Source organism: Numenius arquata, chromosome 17, assembly GCF_964106895.1.
Source record: "Numenius arquata chromosome 17, bNumArq3.hap1.1, whole genome shotgun sequence".
Taxonomy (NCBI): Eukaryota; Metazoa; Chordata; class Aves; order Charadriiformes; family Scolopacidae; genus Numenius; species Numenius arquata.
Window position 1 is genome coordinate 9,660,726 of NC_133592.1, and position 15,682 is coordinate 9,676,407.

The following is a 15,682-nucleotide window of genomic DNA, read 5'->3' on the forward strand; positions in this document are numbered from 1 at the left end:
GAAAACCCTTTGGCATTCAGCTCCTCGAGTTTTAGCCCCATTTTGGTCTGTACCCTGTTGTGCTGTGACATTGCAGTTTGTTTTCCCTTGGGAGGGATGGTTATTGATGCTGTCGGTGTAGAGATCCGTGCCTTTCTTCTGGAGGGCGTTATGTCCCTCCATCAGAGCTGGCCTGGCCGAGAGCAGCGAAAAAGTGATCCGTGATTCAGGTTCTACCGAGATTTGAACTCGGATCGCTGGATTCAAAGTCCAGAGTGCTAACCATTACACCATAGAACCGGATGGTGGCACTCGGCTCCGCGAGGCCAGAGAATAAATCTATAGCAAAGAAACCTCCTCCGGGAAAATTCCCACCGCCCTCCCTCCTCTGCCTCGGGAACGACTGTCCAGGAATTTAACGCAACCTAAAGATTCATATTTGTGCTGCCTTTCTGCAATATTCGTTGTATTGGTGGTATAATAATAATATTGGTGGTATAATAATAAGATGCACCGTCAGAAAGTGAACACAAACGGCAGGAAAACATCTCCTTTCAGGCCCATAAACTGGGTCCTCACACGTGCACCCACATTCAGCAGCCTGCCTGCTGCTTTCCTGGTGCATAATTCAGGTTTGTGTTTCCACACAAGTCGTTCACAGTGTAGAAATAAAAGTAATTACTTACATTTCAGTATACCGTAGCATGTCTGAAATATTTCACATAATTTGCATAAGAACATACTAACCTGGCTGCAATAAGTAATAAATAAGGGGAAAAAAAATATAATCAGGATAACTCTATGGTTTATTTCTCTTTCTCTTTCAATACGTTTTTCAGGTAGCACGGCATGTCAGTAGTTTATGGCAATCCAAAAGCCCATGCAAAACACTAAAGTTCCCCTTAACCTCATTTTCTACGGCAATGGCCAGTAAAGAGATCTGCCCGTGGGTAAAAACTTCAGGTTCCACCGAGATTTGAACTCGGATCGCTGGATTCAGAGTCCAGAGTGCTAACCATTACACCATGGAACCGCTGAGGTGGGGGCCCCGAACCGCTCCTATTGACCCGATCTTACAGGAAAGAAGATTATTGTTTTCACAAACCCATAAATACCATCTTTGGGTGGCTTCTCTCCCACGTATTCTGCGTGTATTAATTCTATGTAAGAATTCCGATGTTCCTTTATCGCAATATTTTACAGCACTGAAAATAATGCACATTCAGAGGCACCTTAGCATTAAACAAGATGGCTAAAGCATTTCTTAGATGATGGGACTTAAAGCTTTCAATACCACGTGCGCTGACTTTCACTTCGTATTTGTATACTCGTTTTGCTTTCATGGATTTTGGGCCGAGTATTTCCTTGCTATATTTGAGAAGTAGGGACCATCGTCACAACTATTGTTTTAGTTTGCCGGGTTGTTTCCTCTCAGTATTGCTTGGCCAGTGTTTAGGTAATGGAACATTTAATTTAAACAGGCAAGACATGGAAAAACTACAAATGTATTCAAAGAGCTTTTTAAGCCTAATTAAAGACATGGACCTGTTGGGGCGACTCCAGAGAAGGCCACAAAGACAATCCCAGGGCTGGAGCATCACTGCTGTGAGGACAGGCTGAGAGAGTTAGGATTGTTCAGCCTGGAGAAGGCTCCGGGGAGACCTTAGAGCCCCCTTCCAGTCCCTAAAGGGGCTCCAGGAAAGCTGGGGAGGGACTCTTGATCAGGGAGTGGAACATAGGACGAGGGGGAAGGGTTTTAAACTGAAAGAGGGGAGATTTAGATGAGATATTAGGAAGACATTTGTTACAATGAGGACAGTGAAACACTGGCACAGAGGTGTGGTAGATGCCCCAACGCTGGAGGTGTTTAAGGTCAGGTTGGATGGGGCTTCAAGCAACCCAATCTAGTTGAAGGTGTCCCTGCTCACTGCAGGGGGGGTAGGACTTTAAGGGTACCTTCCAACCCAAAGTGTTGTGTGATTCTACGAAATCATCCAAGAAAAGTTTGTAGGCATCATAACATGGCGTGTTCCATCCTTCCTTCACTCGCACCCACTACACCACATGTTGCCAGGGTGGTTTAGGGAAAAAATAACTACAGTCGCAACACCAATCAACCCCGCACCCATAAATAAACAGCCCCGCACGCTGGGTTGTGGGACGCGCGAACACCAGGGAAGAGGGAGAAAAAGGGAAACAAGCTAGCAGAGGATGGTTTCGATCCATCGACCTCTGGGTTATGGGCCCAGCACGCTTCCGCTGCGCCACTCTGCTGCTCTTGTTAAGTTTTTCTTCCCGCCTGGTCTTACCCGGCCATGGCTCTCCAGCCGTCTCCCGCTCTAGCTTCCCAGAGTGCTTCGCGCGTATTTGCATACGGCGGTGCCCCCGTCTTCGCCGGCTGCGGCCCCCGCCGCTGCCCCCCGCCCCGCCGGGAGCGCTGGGACGCGGGACACCGCGGTACGGCCCCTGCGCAAACCGGCCGCCGCGGCTCCCCGCACACCGGGGTCACCCTGTCCCTGCGGTCCCCAGACCGCGGGGGTATAAGTAGAAGAGGGAGGCAAACAAACATCGTGCTCGCTTCGGCAGCACATATACTAAAATTGGAACGATACAGAGAAGATTAGCATGGCCCCTGCGCAAGGATGACACGCAAATTCGTGAAGCGTTCCATATTTTTTTTCCCACCTCCACTCCCCCCAAGAGCCACAGCGGGGCAAGGACTCCGCAGGAACGGCAAGGACTGCTCCGGTTCCTGTCTCCCTCCTGCCCTGTGCCCGCTGACCTCGAAGGACGGCGACCGCAGCCCCCGGGAGGACACCTTACCCGGCTCCAAACCCTCCCTGCACCGTGTGGGGCTTCTCCTCCTCACGCCGAGCTCTCCAGGCTCAGGGCTGTCTCCACAAGTTTCCTTTAGCCCCTGCACTGACCGCAATACGACTTCACAAATTTACTATGCTTGCTGCAGAGAAATGACTTGGAACAGGAGAAAGTCTGTCATGAGCTTTTTGGCCCTCCAGGGACCTGCCTCGGGACTCAAATGACAAGCGTTGCCGCTGGCCAGTGCCTTTTTGTATTTTATCTCCTCGAGTTTTGTTTCCCACGTTCTATCTGCTCTCCTCTTTGCTCTCCCTGGACACAGTGTGGGTCCTGGCACTGAGAAGCCCCTCCTGCTCGCTGGCCGTCACGCGTTCCAGCCAAGAGTCCTCTCGCTATTCCCCACTTCTCCCGCCACTGCGTTCAGCTGACTCGGCTCATGCTGTCGCTGAGGAAACCTGTGTCACTCTCCATCCCAACTCTGCACGCGTGCTCCATTCTACCTCTCATACTCTTTGTAAACAATCGAAGGCCTCTTCCCATAGGATGGTTTAGGTTGGAAGGGACTTTAAAGATCACCTAGTTCCAACTCCATCTGGCTCACTGAGTGAATTCGGGCGCGGAGTAGGAACATACACCCCTATTGTTGAATTCTCTCGGCAGATCGGTTATATCTCTTACAGAACACCTGCAAAACCCACGTCGCTCCTCTCTGCCCTGCCCGTTGTGGCGTCTCTGCTGCGCCCTCTCCGACCCCGCTCCCCTCGGAGCGAGGAGCCCTGCTGGGGAGATCCGTTTGGGGGTCGGACACCGGAATCTCGGCCCTGAGGGAGCCCCGGCGGGGCCGGGCCCGTCCCGACACCGGCAGCCTCCCTCGCTCCCCGCCGCCGCCGCCTCAGCCCTGTCAGGCGCGCGACCCTCCCCGCCTCAGGCGGGGGGCGGGAGGGGGAGCGGCTCTGTGACGTCATCAGCGCTGCGCCTGCTCCCGCGTCACGTGGTGGGGGCGGCCCTTCCCCGTGAGGGCGGGAAGCGCCGGCCCGGAGGTGGGTGCTGAGGCGGCCACAGGCCCTCCCCGGGGCTCTCCTCTTCCTCACCTCACCGCCGGAGTGTCGGCGGGGGCTGCGAGGAGCGGATGTCGGTGCGAGGCTGCCGCCCCGAGGGGTTTGGGGGGCTCCGCCGGCAGAGCTGCTGCCTCCGCAGGCTCCGCTGTGTGTCTCTGTGAGGATTTTTGTCCCAAAATGTTTTTATTTTCAGGCAGGCCTTCTTAAGCGAAGCAAACCGTCTTGCTGTCTTAAATTTTTCACCAGAAGTGGTATTTCGGTGAAGTTAACCGAGTAACGTGTTGACAGAAGTGGGATTCTGCTCCGTCGAACTAGCTGTGTGTCGGCATTAAAACATGGAAGTGTTGTATTGGTGCAGAAATAGTACTTCTACATTTAGTTAGAACTGTTGTAAAAACAGGAAAAAAAAAAAAGTGAACTTGTGCTTTAGCTGCCTGCAGAGAGATGAAGGGACGATGGTTATCCTGATGGAAAGGGTTCCTCGGGCCCAGGCTGCCCCCTCAGCTGGGGCTTTCACGGTTCCTGGTCCCAGAGACCAGAACTGCCCCAGAGCCTTCCGTGTCGCAGGGTCAGTGATGTTTGTTAGCCACAGCCTTCCAGGGAGGATGGGGACCCGTAAGAAGCCGTGCCATGGGTGTTGCTGGCTCCTAAGGAGCTCTTGTTTCCTAGAGAAACAGCAATCCATATGAGTATTGCTGTGGTGACTTCCAAGATGGGAGGACTAGTTCTTTTCTCTAGCTGAAATCCTTGCATGTTCTGTAATTCACCTTCTTTCTCCACTCTACAGTATCTCGCTCTTGTGGGATTCAGCACTGGCTACTGAAAGAACGGGAAGATTTGGCAAAAAACGGCAGCACTGAAGCTAGAGCTACAATTCAAAGGTATTGATGGCCAAAACCCTCAACTTCCCTTGTTTAAAGGATACATGTAGCAAAGCATACGAATCTATGGTCTAGTTATCTTAAAGACAGAAAATCATTGTAAGAAAAATGAGAGATGTTTTTACTAGGCCTTTTACAAGCTTTTTTGGTTTTGGCATTGGGAATTTTGTTTCTGTTCAATCTGAATTCTGCGATAGGGCGAGTGAAACTAAACGAGGTAGATGGACGCTTTTCAGAAGAAAAAGCAGAACAGAAGCAGATGGTGAGGGGGAGAAAGTAAAAATAGGAAAAATGAAGCAAATTATTGTTAGAGGTGGTGTTTTTCTGCTAGGTGGTAACTCCACAAAGCTACCACTCCTGGCTAAACTCATGCTGGGTATTTATACAGTTAAATGCATCGGCTATATCTAATATTTACGCCCCCTAGCTCGCCATTGGCTTCTTCATTTCCTTAAATTAAAGGTACAGCTCCTTTTAAATTCACTGCATGTGTTTAGAGAGTAAGGGGCTTATTTGGGTAGGGGGCTTTTTCTAGCTAGAAGGTGTGGCTTTCACACTGTGATGAGATTACAATGAGACAGCTGAACTTCACCAGTTTGGGGGACTCGGCTGACTTTGCTAATCAGTGGGAAAAGCGTGTGATACTTCTCAATGATCTGTGTGATACATGTCTCTAACTTCCAACCTTTTCCATCCTTCCTTGAGACTCCCCCTAGGTTTAATTATCTCAGCACACTCTATCTTAGATTAAGCATTGACACCATAACCTTAAACCATTATTTATCAATGGTTTGACTATTCCTTTCAACTTTTTTTTTACTTCATGTTTTCTGTATGAAATACATATATATATATATATATATGTATATATACACACACACACTAGATAAAGGATCAAGCATCCCCATGCATTCTGGAAAGGGGATACTTAGCTAGATAAACTTGGTCTCTGCATGGTTTTTATTCTATATAAATTACTTACTATATAAAGAAGTTTGTATTAGCATTTCCAGGGAGTGGTTTCTCAATCCCATCTCACGAATATATATAAAGCATAAAATAAATGGCATATTTAAACATATTGCTGGGTTTACTGATGGCTCTTGTAGCAGCATAGGGCATTTTATATTGAAAATTACATGCTTGAGGAGCCAGTGGGCTTTATAAGTTTGGAAGGTACGTTATTGCTATGCTTACATTTGGAAGCTAAATATGCAGCGGCTCAAAGAGAAGAGTTTGCTCTGGAGCTGAATGAAGCATACTGAAATATTTATCAGCAGAAAGGTGATAGCCAGGAGTTTCACTGAGAAGTTGGTGGTAAGAGGAGAGAGCGAGTTCAAGTAACGTAGCGGAGAGACTGCTATGAATCATATAAACCTCTGGAATTCTTTGCTGCGTGGCTGCAGTTGGGGTTCAGAGGAGGCAGCGCGCTGCACCTGGTGCCCTCAGATACATTTCTTTGCGTTGCTGTGGAGCAAAATGAACCTTAACCTTTGCTGAGCCTGGGGTATTGGCTTGAAACTTCATTCCTAAGTGGCAGCTGCTGCTTTATAACATATACTTCATTGTAGTAGGAATGCATGTTTATTAAAGGACTTGGGTGGAACAGTTCAGGCACAAAATAAAAACCTCACTGACATGGACATCCAAGTGGTACAATCAGCATTAATGTAAACGTTGGTGGGATTAAAAGCATTCCCTTGCTGTGTCTTTCACACAGCTAGAATCAGCTGAAGCAGGAGGAATGAATGCTGCCTGGCAGACTTCCTTAATGAGAGGAACATAAGAAAAAAACCCACAAATACGGCAAGATACATTAAGTTAAAAGCTTTGATTTTTTTTTTTTTCTTATCTATTTATTTATTATTGAGAACACAGACATGGACCGTTACTTTTAAATGCTGTTTGTAACTTCACAAGCATAACAGCAGTAGCTTGCTTAATTGATTAACTTAGCATAAAAAGGTGAGTCACTGCATTACTTGCTTTTTTTTCAAAATGACTTGGTAGATGTAAATGTTGTCAGTACCCTCTTTCTTCTCCCAGCAGCTTTGTGATTTCAAGATAAACAAGAATTTACCAGCACGACAGCTTTTACTGGTCAACACAGTTCCATTCTTTGGAATGTGAATCTTCTTCTACAGACAGTAAGTATATTTGTGACGGCAGTCAGAAAAAATAAGTATGAAAAGCCTCTTTAATAGTCATATTTACTTGGAACCAGTATGATCAAGTGCGTATTTTACAGAAATAATGGTGACAGAGGAGGAATTATCTCATATTTAAACGAAAATGGTAAAATACGTGGAATTATCTTTATATGTGTGTATCACTGAGAATTTGTGCTATTTTGAGAGAACCTATAATTATGATACAATAATTCTTTTAAAACTTCTCTATTAACTCACACTGAAACATCATGAAAATCTGCTCACATATTGTTGTAAATGATGAAAGAGATATATTTTGGGACACGGTGGCTTTTTTTCTTCAATTCTTTATTTTCAAGCTTTGTAAATGTTGGACAAAAAACAAACAAAAGATCTTGTTTTAGTTATTCAGCTGCTTCAGCAAATGCAAATAAATCTTTCTGTAAGTCTCCAGCCATCTACTAGTTCTTGAACTCACTTGTTTGACTCGTTACTGTGAGTCTACCAAAATTGACAGTAGAAATAATAAAAAATAAATTGGCAGGTATAGAATCATAGAATTGTCCGGTTGGAAGGGACCTTTCAGATCATCAAGTCCACCTATCAACCCAACTCCGGTAAAACCCATCGCTAAACCATCTCTCAGCACTACGTCAACCCATCTTTTAACCACCACCAGGGATGGTCCCTCATCCACTTCCCTGGGCAGCCCATTCCAATGCTTAATAACGCTTCCAGTGTAAAAATTTTTCCTAATATCCAATCTGAACCTCCCCTGGCGCAGCTCGAGGCCATTTCCTCTTGTCCCATCGCCTGTTGCTTGGGAGAAGAGACCAACCCCCCCTGGCTACACCCTCCTTTCAGGGAGTTGTAGAGAGCGAGAAGGTCTCCCCTCAGCCTCCTTTTCTCCAGGCTGAACACCCCCAGCTCCTTCAGCCGCTCCTTGTGGCTCCAGACTTGTGCTCCAGACCCCTCACCCTCCCGATCGCCCCCCTCGTGTGGATAAAACGACGCGTGACCATTGCGGGCTCCCTTGGTCTGTCTTTTCAGTCATTTATTTTAAAAAGCAATATCCCGAAGTGGAAGTGCCAAGAACCTGGTCGAATGCACGCTGCGCACAGCGCTGCCGTTGTTCTAATACACGGATTCCAAACTGATGTTGTATTTCCTTTTTCCTTGTGTCCCTGATTTAGTATTTTCCTTCCACCGGGAAAGCCAGATGTCCCCCATTTTCTGCTCTTCGGAGGAGGGCTCTGGTTTGTCTCCCAGCGTGGCCTTTCGGAAGGTAAAACGGTAACAGTGTATTTCTGCGATTCGTGCTGGGAATTGTCGGCTGGAAAAACCTGTGTGGTTTTATTGTTTCTGACGCGTTTAGTGGAGCCTGTTGTTAATGAGTATTGAGACACGCAGCGTTACCGGGGCCCTGCTGACCCGCTGACGGCAGGCTGTACCCCACCCTCCCTTCCCCGGCTCGGTAATTGCCTGTTTTAACGTTTAAAAAAAAAAAGGCTTTGAACCATTTCCTTTAGAACCTCGAGCTTTACGGAGCTCGCCTTGCTGACGTCACGTTACGTCACGTTCCCGCACGACGCAACACTAAAGGAGGCGGTTCCTGGCGCGGGGCGGGACTAAGCTCCGACGGCGCCGGTTCCTGTGCTGCTGGCGTCGCTGCGTCATCAGCGCGCGCCGGTCACGTGTCCCCCGTGTTTATACCCCGTCGCCGCCGGTGTGGCGGGGCCGCGGCGGGACCGGTGAGTGACCGACCCCGGCGGCTTCCCCGGGGGATATCGAGGGGGCGGCGGGGGCTGCCCCGGGGCCCGTCGCCGCGGCCCGGCTGGACCCCAGCCGCCTCCGCGGAGAGACGGGGCGGGAGCGGGCCGAGCCGCCGGCGGGGCGGGGGGCGGGTGCCGCCGGGCCTTCCTTCGGGCGGGGGTCGGGGGGAGGCCGTGACCCGCTCTCGTTTGTAGCCTTTTAGGTTCTTAGCGCCGTGATGTTTGCGGTCAGTTTCAGCCGTGGCGATCCCGAGCGCTGGGGTTCAACCTGTTGCTCCGACCTGCGTCTCGCTAAAGAGTCTTCCCGTTACTCTTAGGCTGACGATGTCGGTACCGGCAAAGAGATGTGGAAGGCCCCCCGTCTTGTCTTTTCTGGAAAAGAAAAAGAGAAAGCAAAGCCTCGATAGGAGAAGGGGGAAAACGAGGATTTATGTGGGAAATCATATTGACCGCTGGTTGACGCTTAAAGAAAAGTTGGATTTCAGAAATGATGCAGAAGTTGCAGGGTTTTTACTGGACTTGTGAGTAAACTGTCACGGTACTCCTATTTACCGATGCCAAGTAAATAATTCTTGGTGTTGATACCGACTGTGTATTTTCTTTCTAGGTATGAGAGCTGTGACCCATTGCCAAAAGCTCCGATCTGTTCCCTCCCTGAGGGTGTGAGAAGAATTACTGTGAAAGAAGAGCGAGCGCTGTCAGGCGGCACTTCCTTAATAGCAGCTGATGGAACGTTAGTAATAGACTCTCTTCCTATCTGAAGGGTTGATGAAATGTTTTTCTTTATAGTACTTAAAAGACTGTAGCTGACATTTAGAAAAAGTGGCGCGGAATTTATATAAGGGGAAAACATACAGCTATTTAATAATAATCTTATTAAAATGAAAGGTTTTTTGATAGCCTTTGAAGAACAGCTTATGTATTTGTTTTGTTGTTTGTATTACTGAGCGCCTAACACTAGTCTAGATGAAATAGGAATAAAACTTGTTTGTAGAGGAAATGTTTTGATTAACAGTTTGGGTTGTATTTGCAGATATGACAATGATGACCAGTTGTTGAAAGAATCTGCTTGTTCTGACCTTGGAGATGTGAGAATTGTAACTGTGAAAGAAGAGAGAGAGATGTCACGCGGCTGCTTGTCAACTGAGACAGATGACACGTTAGTGATACTATGGGTTTTTTTGCATCTTTTGCATTTAAAAATGTTTTACATTGATTTTTATTATCACTTTTAATTTTGTTTATTAGAAACTCATGTCATTCATGCTCTGATTCGTTATCTAAAAACATGTTGGTACATACTGGCAAGAATCTGAGAGAGATTTTGGAAAAGTTGTAAGACTCCACAGCAAATCTGCTTGTGCAGTGACTGCCTTCCTTAATTGTGGACAAGATTCATGAGTGGAACAAGAAAATAGCTAGTACTTTAGATGTATCCTAGTCACTTTAGTGAGCAGTTAGATTTTGATGGTAGTACAGTCTCCAGCCAAGTGCAATTGCGCGTGCTTTAACCTTTCTCAAAAGAAAAATGTTGCATTGTTGACGGAGTGATATTACATACGAAGTGACATGTTAACCTATCTAAAAATAGTGCCGCGCTCAACGAGGCAACCACACCATCAGTCGACTGCTGATTTCTTTTACTGCAGTGTCATCAGTAACTGAGGCATTCCCAGTTGAGATCAGAGGAGCCTCAAATAGGTATGCTTGTCCATTACTCTTTATTTAGGTTTCGATTATCCACACCAGTGTCACTGAGTAATTGTAATTTTGTCTGTGTCTTGGTTATCTGATGTTTAAAAAAAATGTATCTTTTCATGTGTGCAGGGGGCCACTCAGGAGCTAGGACACTGCACTGGCGTTGCATGGTGTGTGCAAACCCCTCGCTAACATGGTGAAGTATGTAACGCTGTAGCATGTTTGTCTGAATCTCGTTTTCCACTGTGTTTTTGCTTGTGACTTTCCTAATTCTTCTTAATTTTGATTTTAGTAGGTGAACAAGTTGGGGTTCTGAAAGCAATTCTGTGGCACAGAAGAATTCTTGGAAGCTAGGCCAGGAGAAAATAAATACGAGTGCTGGTGAAGCTGGCAAATTCAAGTACTCTCTTCAAAATAGCATTTTTCTCTGGCAATATAATTTTAGTTTGGAGTGCAGCAATAACTGAACTCCTGGGACTGATTTGATACAGGTGAGACAGAGGGTTTGTTCTTAAATTGATTACTTATTTTAGCCTTCTGAGATGTGAGAAGTATTGTGAAAAGTTGCATGGTATGAGAAAAATTTTCTTCCCTAAAAGGTGAAGTATATGATGCTTTGTTACAGTCTCATGATATCTATGTCAAGAGGCTGGACAAATGATCAGGCATGTATGCAGTGGTAACTGTATAAAGCTAAGAAATGACAGTTGCCTAAGAATAAAGAGATTAAAAAATAACAAGGCTTTTATGGGACAGATCTCCGAGGACATGCTGTATAATTCTAGGAGATATTTTCCTACCAAGAGTATGGCCTCTCTAGGAAGAAAATAATTGTTTAGTGTTTTGGTGTCTGAAGACCACCTCACTGGTGATGCTTTGGGGTGTGTGTTTCACACACAGTACTCCAGCGAGGTAGAGTGATGGTGTTATTGAGGGATTCTTACTAGCTGTGGGGCGTCCATAGAGCGCTCAATTGATTTGCCCAAGGTCATGTTAGTAGTTGAGCTTGAGTCTTCAAAGTGAGACTAAACTCAAATTACTCAGTCAGTGTTTTTAGATGGGTGGGCAAAATTCCTAATTGTTGTAGAAAATAGTGGGTTTTCTTCAGAAATGAACAGTGGTTATGTTAATGTATACTTTTATTTTTTTCTTCTTGTTTTTAAAGGTGTGGTACTGCACTTCCTATTGAAAGGTGGAGATGAAGGCAGGTATTTCCTGCTTTCCAGGCGTTTGGGTGTCATATTTTCCTGTTGCTGTTACTGTTTTGGGCCTTACCGAGTACATCTTTTCATTCTACGCTGCTATATAAGGGCCAGGAACAGAACAAGGTCTTGTGGAAGAGGCCTTATTAACAAATTCTGAATTAATAGTCATAAAGCAGCTGTTGTACTCTAGGCCTTTTGCTCTCTAGTCTGGTTTTAGGTTGGCTAAACACTAACTTGAGGAAGCAGAAATAGCAAAGATAATGGAGCAAGAACACTTAAACTCACCTGCTTCATCAGTGGCTTTAATGTTTGGTGTCTGTGTTGTTGATGGAGCATTGCCTGATGGTGTTTGCTTTCAGAGGTGGCTGCTGTAGAGAATGAAGTTGATGGAGAAACAGTGAGGGAGTCAAGTAGCAGGGATTTCAAGATTCTTGGCAGGTGAAATGGCATGGGGTTTTGAGTTCTGGCTTTTGTGAAGAGTTGGAATGTTGAAATAACACAGGAAGAGAAGAATATATGTAAATCTGATTTGAAGTATTATTAGCAGGGCAAAACCAAAGGGGAGTGTTACTGAACCGTGTCCAGTTAGGTTCCTGAATACATTCACTTCTTCTCTAATGCTTTTTCTGTTATTAACTTCCACCTTTAACATTTAGAATCCTAACCAAGCTAGATCCAAATTATTTTTCTGGTTTACATGTAGTAAGTGCAAAACTGCCAAAGCAAATAATAAACAATTTATTGTTTTTTTTCTTTAATGCTTGTTGTTTCCTCTGACATTAAAATTGAAGAAAGATGAGTCAAAGTAGCTGAATAGGGTTTTTTGAGGAAGCTTTGGGGGATTTGGGATTCTTCTACTTCTGCAATATTTGAGTGATAGAGGTTCAAAAATTCCTTTACCTGGACATTTATTAATGAGACAGACTCCTGTGGTAGAACTGACTTTCCTGGGACTTGATTACAGAATGTATCTTTTTTGTCTTGATTCATTGAGAAATGAAACAGAATACAAATACAAAATAAATACTGGAAGGTGCCACAGCGGTTTGGTGAGGAAGACTGAAACCTGTCGGATGAGTCGGTGTCTGTCAGTAGTAAAGGATTAGTTGGGAAGCCCCTACTTTGAAGGCAGCTTCAGCTCCTCTCTCTCCTAAAATGGTAGTAGCAACTTCTTTTATAACAATTTTTGCTACGTAACTTCTCTCACAATCATGGGATCTTGCAAGAGTCTGTACTGCAGAACTTCTCTTTATCTTAATTAGTCTGGTGTCTGAAAAGTTGTACGATTACTGTCCAGACAAGGCAGTTGTGAAGCGTAATTCTCTAACTTGGAAAGAAAATAAACAGTTTTGAGGAAACATCCGGCAAACTGTTAACGCTGAAGACTTACCATGACCCTAGGGTGAACAGCTGAGGAGCTTCTTAGGAAGCAGGAAAGTAAAACTTAAATTACTTTTAAAAGAAAAGGGCGGGGGGGAGCTGTTGCAGGACGGCTTCCTGTGCTCTATCAGCAAGTTAATTTTTCGATGCTTCATTTTGAATAGTCTGCATTCAGACTAAGTCTGGCTGAAGTATAAAATAACAATTCTTAATTGATCTGAAAGACTCTGCATGTATTGGTTTTGATCTTTAGTGTTCAGTTTGTTTTTAATTAAAAAACCCACGTACACGTACCACCACCTCCCCACCCTCCAACAAACCGCAATCTGTGGTTACTTCACTAATGTAACTTGAAAGTTAATGTGTAACGCTGCTTTTCCTTACAGAAAATGAAGATTAAGTGGTTAGTCTCAGACAGTTAATTAAATAATTTACTTTAATGCTAAATGTTGATCTGTATTTCATTGTACTGAAACCTATGTATATACGTTGTAACAACTTAAGATGTTGGTCTGATTATATCTATTACACATACAAAAGCACAAAAGGGATTATTGTAATATTTTCCATTATTTCAAAGTTAGAAGTTTATATTAGGGGAATGTTCTCGCCTAGCCATGCTGTGTGAAAAAATACAAACCTAGTTCATATTGAGATATTTGATTGTCACGTGGTAACTGTTGTCGTTGTGTTACTTTTCAGGGTGACCAGCAAGAAGAAAATCAAGCCCTTGCATAACAATACTGGGGCAGTTTTTGTTCCGTTTTGATTTTGCTGTGAGAGTATTGTGAACTATAAAGAATTACTGTAAGTTGTAGTACGAAATCCCATGTTACTTGTTGAACAGCACATTAAACTTAATTACCTAAAGTTTTATTGTGTTATGTTAACATTAATAAAGTGCGTGGAGTGGATTCTTTCACAGTGAGAGTCTGTACGTAGTTCTCGGAAGGGCAACAAGAAAGAAGCAGCCAAAATGCTAATAAGTATTGCTGGAGCGTATTCAGGATTTATTAATTTTCTGTAGGTTGTGTTAATGAAAAAGTTCCTCACATTTTATTTAAAACTCAAAGGGCTAAAATAAAAACAACTTTCTAGTAGCAGCGGCCGCGTTGAGCGTGCTTCCATCCTGAATGCCTTTCTGGGAGTGCTTTTTCTTAGGGAACAAGTTTAACATATCCCACATCCTGGAAGGTGTTCTTGCAGGTTATTGATGCACTTAAAAATGATGGGTAAAAACACCGGACTCTGTCGTGTGTTGTGTTAGCGCCTTCTAAAAAATGAGTAATCAAGATCAGATACTATGTTGTTTAATGTATTTTGCTACTAAATAATTTATCTCTTGCTTTGGCTTTTGATAGTGCTTAAGCTGATTAATGATGCCTCTATTATTTTCTTCTCTTAACAAAGATGAAACGTGTGGAGAGTACTTTCAGTAACTGAAGTTCAACAGAATAGCGTTGGCAGTTCTGAATTTGTTTTGTAGTTGCTAAGTATGAGTAATCCTGGAAAGTTTTTAACTGAGAAACTGTGAGATTAGTATGATTGTATTCGATATATGTTTGTCAGAAGGACAGAAACTCCTGGTCTTCTGATTCTTTTTTATTTTTTTTTTTAATTTAACCGCACACTTTTACAAGCGTTTAGGTCTTGATCTTACAGTATTCAAGCCAGCTGGGTTTTCCCATCAACTTACGTTAGAACAGCCTCTCTCTGTAGAGGAATTCCCCTAATTAGGTCATTGCACTCAATGTTCCGTTTTTTTAATGAGCTGCTTCACCTGCTACCTGCTGCTCCTAAATATTCTTTTGTTGCTTTTGAAGTATAACAATTCAACGTTACCGTATTAACAATGTCTCTTTTGCCAAATGTTGCACAGGTAGCTTTTTTTTTTTTTTTAAATTGGAGAAGATCATTTGTTTGAAGCTTTCTCAAACTGAAAACACCACTTCCTATGTCTGTCTGTGTGCTCTCTTTGCTCTGTAGCCTTCAAATTTTTCTCTGGCTACCAAGCAGTCATTTATGGAAGTGACTCAGTCTGGCTCGCAGAAAACGTATGACTAGTGACAGTAGTTCTCAGTGAAGAGTCTTTCAGCACTCTCAGATTTTCTGTTCTTGGTGTCATCACGCTGAAAAGGGAAGAGGACTCTGCCTTCATTGTAATTGGTTACATTTTCCTCCAAAGTCTATGAGATCAGCTGAAGAATCTGCAACTGCAGCAGCTTGTTTCAGTAAGGAGCTCTGCCCTTCTGTGGCGTTTGAGCACCCTCTTGTCAGCCTGTTCAGCCGAGTTCTTGTGCCTTTATAAATGCACACGAAAAATATTTATATTATTTAATGACTTATTCTTGTGGAAGTAAACTAATACTGCAAATGTATGACTTTTGAGGTGTGCTCACTACATGAAATGACTGCTAGAATGATTATTCTGGTGCATAGTACTTGAATATAGTATGATTCAGGCCATACTAATGTGATTCCCCCCAAAACCTCCCATTAGACTTTCCAAGAGAAAAGTAGACTTTTAAAAATTTCCTTTTGTAACATTATAATATGCATGGATGATATATTTTTGGGTAGTTACATCAGCGTATGCTTTTGAATATCTGACTTAGGTAGAGCAGAATATTATCATCATTTTTTTCCAGTAAACTTTGCAGAATAGCGAATGGTAATGATTCTGAAACAAGGCTCTCGCTTCTGCCAAGAACATGACAAGAGCAAGGGCTCTGCTTGTGTCAA

General features: G+C 44.2%; 4 non-coding genes across 4 annotated transcripts; 1 reads left to right on the top strand and 3 right to left on the bottom strand.

The window, feature by feature from the left end:
* Positions 1-207: 207 nt before the first annotated feature.
* TRNAQ-UUG (transfer RNA glutamine (anticodon UUG)) lies at positions 208-279 on the bottom strand. The gene has a single exon. It is a non-coding gene; the product is annotated as a tRNA-Gln (tRNA).
* A 661-nt stretch (positions 280-940) lies between these two features.
* Positions 941-1,012, bottom strand: TRNAQ-CUG (transfer RNA glutamine (anticodon CUG)). Its single transcript has one exon. It is a non-coding gene; the product is annotated as a tRNA-Gln (tRNA).
* Positions 1,013-2,181: 1,169 nt separating this feature from the next.
* Positions 2,182-2,253, bottom strand: TRNAM-CAU (transfer RNA methionine (anticodon CAU)). The gene has a single exon. It is a non-coding gene; the product is annotated as a tRNA-Met (tRNA).
* Positions 2,254-2,549: 296 nt separating this feature from the next.
* LOC141473087 (U6 spliceosomal RNA) lies at positions 2,550-2,656 on the top strand. The gene has a single exon (XR_012463551.1). It is a non-coding gene; the product is annotated as a U6 spliceosomal RNA (small nuclear RNA).
* Positions 2,657-15,682: the final 13,026 nt, after the last annotated feature.